The following is a 13,026-nucleotide window of genomic DNA, read 5'->3' as shown; positions in this document are numbered from 1 at the left end:
AGTTACTCTGATTTGCGCTATGGTAGCTGTTGTAAGGTGAGTGATATGCACAAAAATACTCTTAACTCGCTGAAATCTTGACTGATTTACAAACAGTTTGGTTTATTATAAACATTATTAACATGGCTATGATACAGGATGCTTGGACATGTTGAAATTGCAGCTTTTCTTTGTATATGTGGTTGTATTTATTAGCTGGCTAATAACAAGAGGCTGTGAGTGAGACCTATATTACAAAGTTGACCCAGCAACTTTACACCAGTGGGAGAGGCAGAACTGCTCTTTCTTTTCAACATAACTTAAGTTACACATGATTTCTTCCAAGTGGTTTGGCTTGTTAAAAACATATTGCATTATGATACAGGAATTTGCTGGCTTTGTGTTTACAGAAGTACCTGACTATGCCGGACTTTTGTGCAGCCTACGGATGCTCTAATCACCGCAGTCTGCAAACAAGAACCCGTGGGATCACCTTTCACCTGTAAGATATGACAATATTATGACTAAAATTAGGATAATCGTTAATTACTTAGTGGATGTATGTACATTACAAGTCCTGCTACACAGGATCAGTGGGGCTATGTGAGATAATAGTATTGCAAGATTGTTGTTGACCCAGCCTCTTTAGAATATGTTGCTACCATTTCTGTACACAATTATTTAATGTTTATTTTGGACACCTTTTTTATTACTCTTAGTGTGGTTGTCTTATTCTTAAAGTAGGCTATACATACATGCATACATACAAAAAATATGATCATTTCGGTGTGTATTTTTGTCCTTACCCTTAATGTTAAAGGAAAGAAGGGAGGAAAATGTTGACAATAATTTATATATCTGGCTACCTTTCTCATGTTTTTAAGGTTTAAGGCAGTGGGAACTCGCCCTAAGAAGAGACGGTTTTGTTTCCTGTGACAGGACACTGCTCTGCAGTGAGCACTTCAGGAGTGAGGAATTTGACCGGACAGGGCAGACTAATGGCGAATCGCTACCACTAGGAGCATATATCGCCACCTACTATGTATTTATTAAATCTTCATGTTCCATGAGACGCAGCACTATGTTCCCCACATATGTTTATGTTTGCTCAGTCTAATAAACCCATAACATGGTTGTGAAAGAATACCAAAGCTGAGGCTGGACGATGATTTTTTGTTGGTGTGCCATGTGTCACCGTGTGTCTTATTGGTTTTGTGTTATACTGTATTTTATTGTGTGCAGCTGGTCCTTATCTCCAAGACACATTTAAAACAAATAACCTTGAACCTTGAAACCCCATCTCTCCCCACCTGCTCCTGCTTCCTACATCCCCTCCACACCACACCAAGTTGTTCTTCTTAATAATAATAATAATAATACATTTATTTTGGGGGGCCGCCTTTCCCAAGGACCCAAGGACACCTTACAGGGGCATAGGGACAATTTAAACAGTGAATTTTGTTGATATATCAGCCGGGGTGAGACAAGACAAACCACAAATGGACTACAGAAGGACACATGGTACAGTTTATATTATTCTTGGTCTTTTTTCAATAACATATTTCAAAGGTTCTGGATTTGTTTACAAATCTAGAAACTAAATACAAAACTAGTATAGTAATATGAAGATCTCATGTCAAAAATAATTGTGATAAATTAGACAGAACTGGCCTGTCTGTGAGCACATTTTATGTTGGTTTGGTTCTTCTGATAAAAGGTGTGAATATCTAAATAATATACCAACATATGCTATTGTCATTAGTTGTGTCCCTGTTCTTAAAGCTAAGGCATTGCTAAATTAACAACTCTTGGCTTACAGAGTGGTAACATGAGACCGATTTTTATATATAAAATATAAATGTATTTTAATTTTATAATTTATTTTAAATATTAACAATATAATAAAATTAATGGAAATATATACGCCGGCAAATATTTAATATAAATACCTTGCTTTATCTGATTAATGTTATTTTCATATGAAAGTCCATGATTATAAGTATGCAGTATCATAACTACATCTTTGATGTTTATAAAAAACCAAACCGTTTGAAAATTGGTTGAAAATTGAGCAAGCTATGATTATTTAAATAGTAAACCATAATGTTAAGAATGAGAGAACTGCCTGTAGCAAGATGGCGGCCAAGTGGCAACGTCGGTCTCCATTGGCCAGCAGCGCGGGTGAGTCATCTAGTGTTTATATATATCTATGCTATTGGCTGTCCGAAAAGAAGTCGCTAAATGACGTCATCGCCTAATTTGCATATCATGTAATGGCGGCTGTAGGCAAAAAACGTTCCCAACCCTTCAAGGATCAAAACTTGAAACCACCGGAGTTAAATCCAGACGACAGTAGATCAGAAATGTCTTTGCCTTTTGAGTATGTTTTGGGGTTTTAACATGACAGTTTGGCATAGAAATCCCCCTTACAATAAAGGCATACTGCCTTTATTGTAAGGGGGATTTCTATGCCTGTGTGTCATCTCCAATAAATGGCTTCAACCATCCTTTATACTTGATTGATTGATTGAAAAGTGTATTAACAGCTTGTATATTGGGTCAGGGCCGGCCCTCGGCATAGGCAGTATAGGCGAATGCTAAGGGCGCATCAACCCATAGGGGGCGCCGAAAATTGAAAAAAATAAAAAGTTAGAAATTAAAAAAATATTATTTTTTTTATTTCATAACAACACAATTTCCCAATTTTGGATCAACAAAGTACATCTTATTATCTTATACTAACAGAACTACGCCTATATTGCATACAGCGCCCATAAACTATGGCGCCCCCCCCCCCCAAAATCAAGTTGAACTGCCCCAGTAAAAACCAGAGGTTTATGTGAAATTGTTCTTTTTTTTAAATAATGGTTTTAGTGTGCAATTATAGGTTTTAATTTTGTATTTGTATTCATTTAAAATAAATCAAACTCCCAAAAAACGTACACAGCTTCTGTGTGTTTTTATTAACATTGGAATTTACTGTGTAAGCAGCCACGGGGGGAAGAGCTTCAGACTGAGAGGCTCTGATAAGCTCAGCTCAGTGAGGTAAAGGCACACCTTTATATGATCATTATAGTTAGAAAAAAATAAGAGAATAGGTGAAAAACAGGTATAAAATACTGACAGTACAAAAAGTTGTTATTAATAAACAAGAATACAGTTTGAAAGGGGAGTGATTTGTAAAACATCCATGAAGAAAAAGAAAATCTGCTTACAGTTCTGTTTCATATGGGTGTTGAGAGATGTATCCATAGATCTCCTAATGTTGCTCTCAAAGTGCACCAGATTGATGCTTTTAACTTCAATATTAAAAAAAAAAAAGTCTTCCCGGGGGAGCATGCCCCCGGACCCCCCTAGAGGAGGTGAGGTCCCCCCCCCCACTTAAATCATGTTCAAATGGATTGTAAACTAAATACAGTTGCACACATCTTGTGTCAATATCTTTGTTTTGGTGGTCATGCCACAACCGTGCACGCGCGAATCATAGTGAGTGTCTGCATTCTGGGGGGGGGGGGGGGGGGCGCCAGCTAAAATCTTGCCTAGGGCGGCAAATTGGTCAGGGCCGGCCCTGTATTGGGTACAGTACAGTACAGCTCAAAACATACAATTTTTAAGGGGATGCAGACCAGAGAAAGACTTTTGTCTTGTTTACATCAGGGTCCCCCATTTCCAATTCATCATGTCATTTAAGACATATAAGACATATTTGACATACAGATGGCTTATTTACAATTTACATACAGGTGGTTTTTTTACATACAGATTGCTTGTTTACAATTTTCATTTTAGATTTCGTTCTAATACATCCTAACCGGACATTTAAGACATACCAAGTCTACAGATATACAGTTAGTAACAGAGTCTAAAATGCGAGTATATACATAGATGGGGGGGGGAAGCTGTCCATTGAACGACAGGTTGAGATTTGTACCATTACCGGGGCCAGTTTTGCAATGCTCTCCCCCGAAGGTGCTCTTTAAGAGAGGTTTTGAAGGTAAGTATAGTTTTACTTTCCTTTACAGTTGTGGGAAGAGCGTTCCACCTTGATGTGGCATAATTGCGAAACGTGTATTCCCCCTTTTTTGAGCCAAATCTGGGTTTCACATGATTTGTGGAGCTCCCTCTGGTGTTATGATCATGGTATTCCTTGACCTTTGGGAAGAATTTTGACATGTACATGGGTACCATAGAGGTGTAGTGGATCTTGTAGACCAGGCCCATTGCAAGTAGCTGTACTCTGTCGTCTACTCTAAGCCATCCTAGGTTGTCAAAGTGGGCAGAGGTGAGGTGGGTTCTAGATGAAAGGTCAAGCAGTAGTCTGACCAGTTTATTTTGCGATGTTTGAAGTTTTATTTTTAGCGCCTTGGAGGTGCTATGGTACCATGACGTGCAAGCATAGTCATAGTACCCTTGAATGAGTGCTCCTGCCAGAGTTTTCAGGGTGTTTTTGTTTACCAGAGAGGAGATCCGGTATAGGAATCTAGTTCTTTGATTGACTTTTTTTATTACATTGGATGCCATTTTGTCACAGGAGAGGTTTGCCTCAAGAATAGATCCTAGGTATGTAATTTCCTTCTTACTTGTGACAATAATGTCGCCCACTGCAACTGAGAAGTCGTCGGATTTGCTGAGATTATGTTTCGAACCGAAGAGAATGGACTCTGTTTTACCCAGGTGTAATGATAATTTATTATCGGCGAGCCAGGTGCAGATTCTGCCGAGCTCGGAGCTGAGGGTTTTTTCAACCTGCAACCTGTTCCTGTCAGAGACCAGCAGGGCTGAGTCGTCCGCGAACAGGAACAAGTTGCAGTCACATGCTGATGACATGTCATTTACATAAATTAGGAACAGTAACGGACCTAATATGCTTCCTTGTGGAACACCACAGCTCACTGGGAGGGGGGGGGACAGAGTACCGTTTACCTCCACCATCTGTTCTCTCCCCTCCAGGTAGGATTGCATCCAGCTCACCGATAGTTTATCAAAACCAATTGCTTTTAGCTTGTCAATCAGAATTGGGTGATTGACAGTGTCGAAAGCCTTTTGTAGGTCCAGCATCACCATGCCGCAGTACTTGCCCTCGTCCACCTCTTGTTTGATGTGGTCGCTCAAATAAAGAAGGCATGTGTCAGTGAAGTGGGATGTTCTAAAGCCAGATTGAAATTCATAGATTAGTTTCTTTTCCGCGAGGTACTTTTCGACCTGTTCATATACTATTTTTTCCATGACTTTCGAGATGGAGGTAAGTATAGAAACAGGGCGGTAGTTGCCTGGGTCCAATTTGCTGCCCTTTTTGTGCAGGGGGGTTACTCTTGCAATTTTGAAGTCTTTGGGTACTTTCCCCTGTTTTATGGAGAGGTTAATTATGTGAGCTATGACTGGTGAGATGGCGGTTGCTGTGTTTCTGAGGAATTTGGAGGGGATATTGTCGTGGCCAGTGGCCTTGTTAGGTTGGAGGGCGCTCAGTTTAATGAGTACCTCTGCTGTTGTTACCCTTGCTAGACTGAAATCATCTTTGCGTACCCCTAGGTTTTTGTAGTAGGTCATGATGTGATCTACTCCAAAAAGCCCTGAGTGGGAGGGTAATTTATTTACAAGAGTTGTGGCTATGTTTGTGAAAAAAATGTTCAAGTACTTGGCCACATCCAGTTTGTCTGTGATGAGCCTGTTATCTGTCTTTATGTTTAAGTTAGAAAATCTCGTTTTGAGTTTTTTACTGCAGCCAAGCTGGTTATTGAGTAATTTCCAAAGTTCACGGGGTTTATTTTTGTTTTCCTCAGTTTTGACATTGATGAAATTCTTTTTGGCAGTTTTGATCATGGAGCTTACGTCATTTCTTAGTCTGTTTCTTTCAATTTTGAGTTCAGTCACGTGGGCCTGGAGTTCACTGCTCGTGCTTTTGGAAAGCATTGACTGACTTTTATGAAACTCAGAGCATTTTTTGTCTCTGGTTTTCATGGCGGTCAGTATGCCGGAGTGCATCCACGGCTCAGCGCGATTTTTTACCCTGGTTGTTCTTAGGGGGGCCAAATCATTGAGTATTGCAGAGAATTTGTTTTTGAAACCAAGCCATGTTTCTTCAACTTGTGTACCACTGAGCTCATCTGACCAGTCCAGGCTCTCCAGTTCTAGGTTAAAGGCCTCGCTAGAGTAGTTTTTGAGGTCTCTAGATATGACTGTTTTGTGACAGCCGGCCCTTTGTTTTAGCTTTTTGCGGGTACAGAATATCATATAATTAGTGATGTTACGTATTGCGCCGAGGCTTCGGAGCGTGTGTCGAGTAATCCCCGAAACTTTTTGTGAAGCATGTGTCGAGGCTTGTATCGTTTTGGGCCAGTGACGTCATCGATGACAAACGAAGCCTCGCTGCCTGTCGATACCACGTGACTGCTTCAGGAAGCGATTCTGATCGGTTGAACCGTTGAACCACAACGCTCATAATACCTATGGATGTATAATAAATTACCCCTCCTGTACCTGGGCCCGCTGGTGACACGATGGAATTAAAAGAGCTCAGAACCTCACTTATATAGAGGTCGGAACATGTCATAAGTATAAATAGATACAAGCATAAATAAATGTAGGAAAAAAAAACATGAATGAATAAATACAGGAATAAATATGTTACAGTGTTTTCAGTGAGATTCAGCTTGTGTGCTGTGGCTCAGCTGGAAAGCAGTTGACTCACGATCGCAGGGTTCCTAGTTCAACGACTCGTCAATACGTATTTTTTGTTGTTTATAAAAGCTACAGCTAAATGAGATAATGTAGTTCATAAATGTATTCTTTGATATGGTTTAGCCTTTCTCAGGCTACAACATGGTTACATTTATGAATATTAGTAAGGAATACAAATCCCTCTTTGCAATGTTTACCAGCCTCCTTAGGCTTTTCAATCACAATCATTCAACTGGAATAAATACAATATTGTTAACATGAAAATGATTTAATGTTCGTTGTTTAGAGTTATTCTAAGGCTTTACTCATTGGGAACTCGGTATGAGATAGAGCACACTGTTGAGATGTCCAATCTGCCTGTTTTACACACTTTGACCAACAGGGGGTTTGTGTTCAAATGAAGCCCATGATGAAGCCTCATGAGATGAACCCTTTTGCGAACCAATTGGCTGGAAAGCTTCAAAGCTTCATAAGGCTTCATCTCGCCCTCACTACATATAATGATCACTTAACCCGCATGCTATAACCCCTTTACTGGAGATCCTGGACTTGTCAGAGGTCAGAATGAGATCAATGGTAGTTTGTGTTGTTTCACATACCCGGGTGGGTTGGGTGATTAGCTGGCTGAAGCCGTGCAGATCACAAATCCTACTGAAGGACTTAAAGACGGACATGTCTTTACGTTGCATATCCGTGTTCCAGTCTCCAATAATAATTGTCTCTACATCCCCCACATCAGCCAAACACCCATCTAATGTATCATAAAAGTCACTCTGTTCCGGTGGTCTATAGATTGTCCCGACTATTACAGATTTAGCATTGTCAAAAAGAATTTCAACCCACACAGATTCAATATTTTCATGATGCAGGTCAGTTCGGTTTTTGAAATTGGTGTCTTTATGTATGTACATGCAGACACCACCTCCATTCACGTTCCTGTCCCTTCTCACTACAAGATAATCTTCAATTTCAATCTCTGAATCTGTAATGGAATTGTCCAATTTGGTCTCAGAAAAGCATAATATGCTTGCCTTACCGTTCATGAATAGCTGCCTGAGTTCAGCCAGTTTGTGTCTCAGGCTGTTAGTGTTCAGATGAAAAATATGTAGTCCATTTTGTTGCTTAAATGCACAATGTCGTCAGCTTGCAGATATTTGTCTTTGTCCGTTACAGCAACCGGCTTGTCGTGGTGGGGTGTGGGGTGGTGGTGGTGGGGGGAGGGAGGCTCCGTTGTAGCTTTAGCCGTTGATATGCTAGCAGGGTGGCTAACAACATGGCGGATATTTGTTCCCTCGGATCTCGGTTCTCTTCCTCTCGTCACTGCCTCATGCGTGTCTGTCTGCCGAGGCGTCCCCGGGGGAATCTCGAAGTCTCCGTTTATTCCTTGGTCTCCGCTGTCTCCACGGTCTCTGTTGTCGTCGCGTAGTTGTTGTTGCAGCGGAAGAGATGCTAGTTCTGATGCTAATTGAGATGCTAGCTCCTCGAGCCTGCAGGACTGGCTTCTTGTCTGCACCGGGCCCGGATTCAGATGGATGTCTCCCGCTAACAATAAGACCAAGACGATCATACTTCTTCGGTCTAGTTTGCCTGACGGGGGTAAGTACTTTCGCGTCGGGTTCGCAGTTAATAATGCATGAATGCTTGCACTTCCAAAAGCGAGGTGTTTCCTTTCCCAGCCGTTGAGAAGGTAAAAGTCATTGTGGTTCATTTTATCCCCGCTTTCATTACTCTCCTTCTCTAAGTGATGTTGCCTCATTGATGAGTTGAGGTAGGAGTCCATAATCCATATTGTCAGGAGGATGAAATATGTAAAAAATCGTGAGGGTTTGATTCCCACTCCTTTCTGTATTTTTGAGAATACAATTTAGACTGTGCCATGATGTTTAGCTTGTCACAGAGAGGCACACACACAGTGGACGAGGTGATTGAGTGACTGAGGCTGTGTGAGGCAAAGCAAAGCAAAGGCAGTTATTTATTATAGTGTGAAAGTGAGTGAAGAAACATTTACATTTTACATTTAAATCCCGCTCAAAACCAGGACGGCTTGGCAGTTGGCGCATGCGCAATTCATTTGCAGTCTCGACGCGGGGGAGTGTGGTTGTCTCCTCTCTGCTCTGACTGCAGCAGCAGCTCTGCTGCGGCCAGGCAACTGTCAGTCTGAGCGCCTGTGAGTACTATGGGAGGGAGGCGGGGCTCACGGCAGCACCCGCGGCTCGTTAACTGCAGAACAATGTGAGTCTCCAAACACCAGAAAAGTCGCTAATAACACCATTATAAATCGCTAGATTAGTCGTTAGTCGCTTTTGACACAAATAAGTCGCCGGAGGGTTTGGAAATCCGCCAAATTTAACGAGAAAATCGCCAAGTTGGCAACACTGACAATGATGCCGCGCCCGCGAAAATCTCACACACACACACACACACTTACACACTTACTTGGGGAGCAAATCAGCGATGTAAACGGTGACGTCATGACGCAGCAGCGGCAGCACCAGTCGGGTGCTGGGCGGTGTGAACAGAGCGGGAGCAGAAAAGGGAAACCGGAGCTGAACCAGAAAAGCTCTAGCTCGGAGCTAGAAAGGGAAAAGAGCTGGTGTGAAAGCCGCAATTGAGGGCTATTCCAAAGCAACGAGTGTGGAGGGGGAGTGGGCTATCAAGCCCTCAAACAGCGAGTCTGCAGCGGTGCTGACTTGAGACCGGTCTCTACCTGACCGGAGTCACGCTGTGTGTGTCCGTCAGGAAACACGCTGTTTACAAGTAGTTCCAGCAAACATCCACTGATAAATTGCGATGTTAACAACCTCATGATAACCTCATATGTTTTTAACTTATGATCATACCTGTGTTTAGTCTAGAAAAAGGTAAATGTGTGCATTGTATTATAAAGTTGTGTATATTTACAGACCGTTGCAAAAACTAAGAAGCTTATAAACATCAGGTTTAAAACTAAAAGAGCTTTGAAACACAATGAAAGATGTTTGGAGTTTTATTTGAGTTATTAATTTAAACTTTTTGTCTAAGAGATGCTGATTTGAAACCGTTGTTACATACAGTTACGGCATTTCCTGTTTCTGCCGGAGAGAGGGGAGGCCGTTCCAAAGCTTGCTGCTGTATTTACTCCCTCCATCTGACAGGAGGAGCCTCGTTGAGCTGCGAGTGTGGCTACAGACGGAGTTCACTCCATCACGGAGGGGTAGGGTCGAGGGAGTGGTTTGGGATTTGGCCACTCAGTGCAGGCAGCTCTGCTGATTTCTCCTCCCTGGCTGCAGGCTGATAACAGACAGTTGGGATCGCGGCAAAATTCTCTCTGCAGACCCATTCTCACAGCGTTTATCAACCTTTTTCTTACTCAATATCAAGCCACACTTATTGTTTTTACTTAGGCTGTGACTTTGTGTGTGCTCTAGTGATGTGTCGAACTGAAGTAATAAAGAATAGGCAGACTACTACCATTAGTTTGTTTTAACATTCACATGTTTCAGCATTCCTGACCTCAGCCGTTTTATTTTGTAACCCGTTGGGAGAGAGATTTAAATTGAGTTTTTCTCAGTAGCTGAATGTGATTACAGCAGCATTGGATAGTTGTGCACCACCTTTTGGGTTCTCTGAATCAGTGTGTTCGGTGAGGAGTTGCTCACTGCAAACAGAAGAAGTGTGCAAAGAACGCATCTCTGAGGAGGTATTGACATTTTGCTTGTGCCTCGTTGTCAAGGCAACAGTGGTGTGAAGAGGTACTGCGGTTTTGGGGGGATTTCTGCTGTACAGAGGACAACGTGTGTCTGCCAAGTGATTCCTTCCCTCATCCCAATGCCAGGGAGAGTTTCCTTGGAGCCCACGGACCAGGGCCGGTCCTAGCTTTTTTGGGGACCCTGCCACTGACTACAGCTGCATCACTGACTGTGCTCATTATGACAAGATCTTGAGACATGCTTGTCTCAGATTGTTCAGACTCTGAAGGAATGATGCAATGATTTTACAGCATAATTGTGCAAGAGTTTCCCAGGGGGTGGTGTAGAAACCTTCATGCTTAGTGTTTAGATAAGAGGCTGCTTGATTTAAATGATGCTCTGGAATACTGAAAAGATTAAAGTTTAATATTCTTGGTTAGCAAACAAGACATCTGATTATTATGTCACACATAATAATCTTGACATAGAAACTAGCTATGGGTAAAACGTGTGGTTGTTATACCATTGTTATCATGAACAAAAGATAAATAAGGAAATAGTAACTGCTTAAAGATGAACGGATTTCATAGAGAGGATTAGTTATTGTGAATACTCCACAAGGTATCTACTAATGTATTTTAAAGAACCACATTTAAAGAACTTGAATTGACTTGATAAATAAGTGAAGATAAGAAGATGTATTAACCATGAATTAATCAATTGGTAAATTAAAAATAGCGGTAAAGAGGAAAACTATTAGAGTGAAGTGAAAAATCATCCTAAAACACACTGATGGAAAGGGGGGGAGGCGTGATGAAAGTATGCACTAGACTTTAAGTAGTGGGTGTTTGGGAGTTAGGAGTACAGTGTAGAACCATATTCTTCAATCTTTTCATCATGTTTACAAATTATTCTTTTAGAGTTTTTATTCATGTGTGAATTTGGTAGTGTTTTAATTTGTTACAGTATTGATCAGTTCAAAGGGAGAGTTTTAGTAACATCTCTATAAGATCAGACAAATATTTATTGATATAGGCCATGTTGAAGGGAAAGCTAGTTCTAAACAAAATATAGTATTTCAATTTGAGGTATTGGTTTCACCATTGTGGCATAGTTATTACCATAGGAGGGCTTTCGGATGGACATACGAAATGACTTGTTTTTAAATCCTTGATAAAGTAGGGAGTAATTGTTGCATGTTCGGACACCCAGGGTTCCACACACTGCTAAATAGTTTAACATTGTTTTTTAGGTAGACCAGAATTGAAGATAAATGAGTATAATGAGCTATGAAATGCAGAGCTACACAGATCCTAGTAATGGTTCGACTCAAGATAATAGTTAAGATAATAGTTCTGAATTAGATCTATTAGACATTTTAATATAGATTAGGTGTTAAAGAACTGCAGTAGTAGAACTATAAGGAAGTGAGTTTTGTACCAAGTTGCAGGAAATGTGGGAAACAGCTGTTCCGATGAAAAGTTAGAGATATCTGGAAAATTATAGTTGTAATTGTGAATTAATAAATGATGGCGCTCCATATATGACAGATTTTTGTAGACAAAGGATACTGGCCTATGCTGAAATATCAAAGTCTCTGCAGAGCACGACACATGGCCAAAAAGACTGAGACCAAATTACCTTTGACCCTGACTGACAGTGTAACTTGAGAAGGCACTGTCAATGACTGACTCTGGGGTGAACCTGACCAAACTTGACTTTACAACCTGACAGTGTGAGTGTGAGTGTACGTCTGCATGTGATCAGTGCAACTGCATGATTTAAAACAATGACTAATCAAGCATGTTTTTGGACTAACACATTATTCTGGGGCTCTGTGGGAAATGATGGATGTACATTTGTGAATGATGTTTGGTATTTTCTTATAATCCATTATTACCTGAAGGTTTTCTTCCCATACAGGATTTTGTTACACATTTTACATGTGTAAAAGGGGGAGTGTAAACTTCACAATCTACATTTTTCAATCTGACCATTGATTGACAGTTTTAGAATTGACCTGCTCCATATCTGGGGATAAGATACTGTTTGATGGATGTTGACATGTTTCTAATATTGATTGAGTTATAACAGGTAACACAGATGCAGAATCAGTGGCCAAGGGGCTACTGTGAGAGATGTAATTCCAGAATGGAATACTGAAGAAGTTGACCTGTGATAATGAAACAATTTTAGTATTAAAGTAACTGAGGTTTGAAATGTAGAAAGAACATATTACAGTTAAAACTAAAACATAGTAATGTAATGAGACAGAATTTAATTTAGACAACATCATGTAACTAGCCTGGTAAAGAAGTAAAAGCCATAGACTTTATTGTTTAGGTCATTATGGGGATATACATTTCATCTAAATTTATAATAGAAAGACATTTGATGACAGTTTGTTGGAATTCTGTATTCATACGCAGTGGGGGATCAAAAAGCTGAGGGCCCAGGAGCCCTGAGCGTAGGCTTGAGGGATTTGTATCAGATTTCTCCACACAGGTTGCTGGTGCCAAAAGGGGGACCCAGGAGGCCGACACAGCGGAGTTCGTCTGGCTGAAGGTCATCAGGACATAGTGACTCAACCCCAGGCTCTCCGGCCCCGACCGAGTGACCCAGCGGATCTCTCATGCCGTCCGTCTAGGAGGAAAGGGGGACAGCTGGAGCCAGTGTGCGGCGGGGAAACCACCTGCTAGGA

The 13,026-nt window shown here is 41.1% G+C and overlaps 1 long non-coding RNA gene across 1 annotated transcript; it reads left to right on the top strand.

Moving 5' to 3' along the window:
• The first annotated feature begins 382 nt into the window (after positions 1-382).
• Positions 383-1,130, top strand: LOC117557224. Its single transcript, XR_004570677.1, has 2 exons — positions 383-481; positions 864-1,130. It is a non-coding gene; the product is annotated as an uncharacterized LOC117557224 (long non-coding RNA).
• The last annotated feature ends 11,896 nt before the right edge of the window (positions 1,131-13,026 follow it).

This window comes from Gymnodraco acuticeps, unplaced genomic scaffold (genome assembly GCF_902827175.1).
Source record: "Gymnodraco acuticeps unplaced genomic scaffold, fGymAcu1.1, whole genome shotgun sequence".
NCBI lineage: Eukaryota > Metazoa > Chordata > Actinopteri > Perciformes > Bathydraconidae > Gymnodraco > Gymnodraco acuticeps.
The sequence above is the reverse complement of the archived record's forward strand: the minus strand, read 5'-3'. Positions and strand labels throughout refer to the sequence as shown.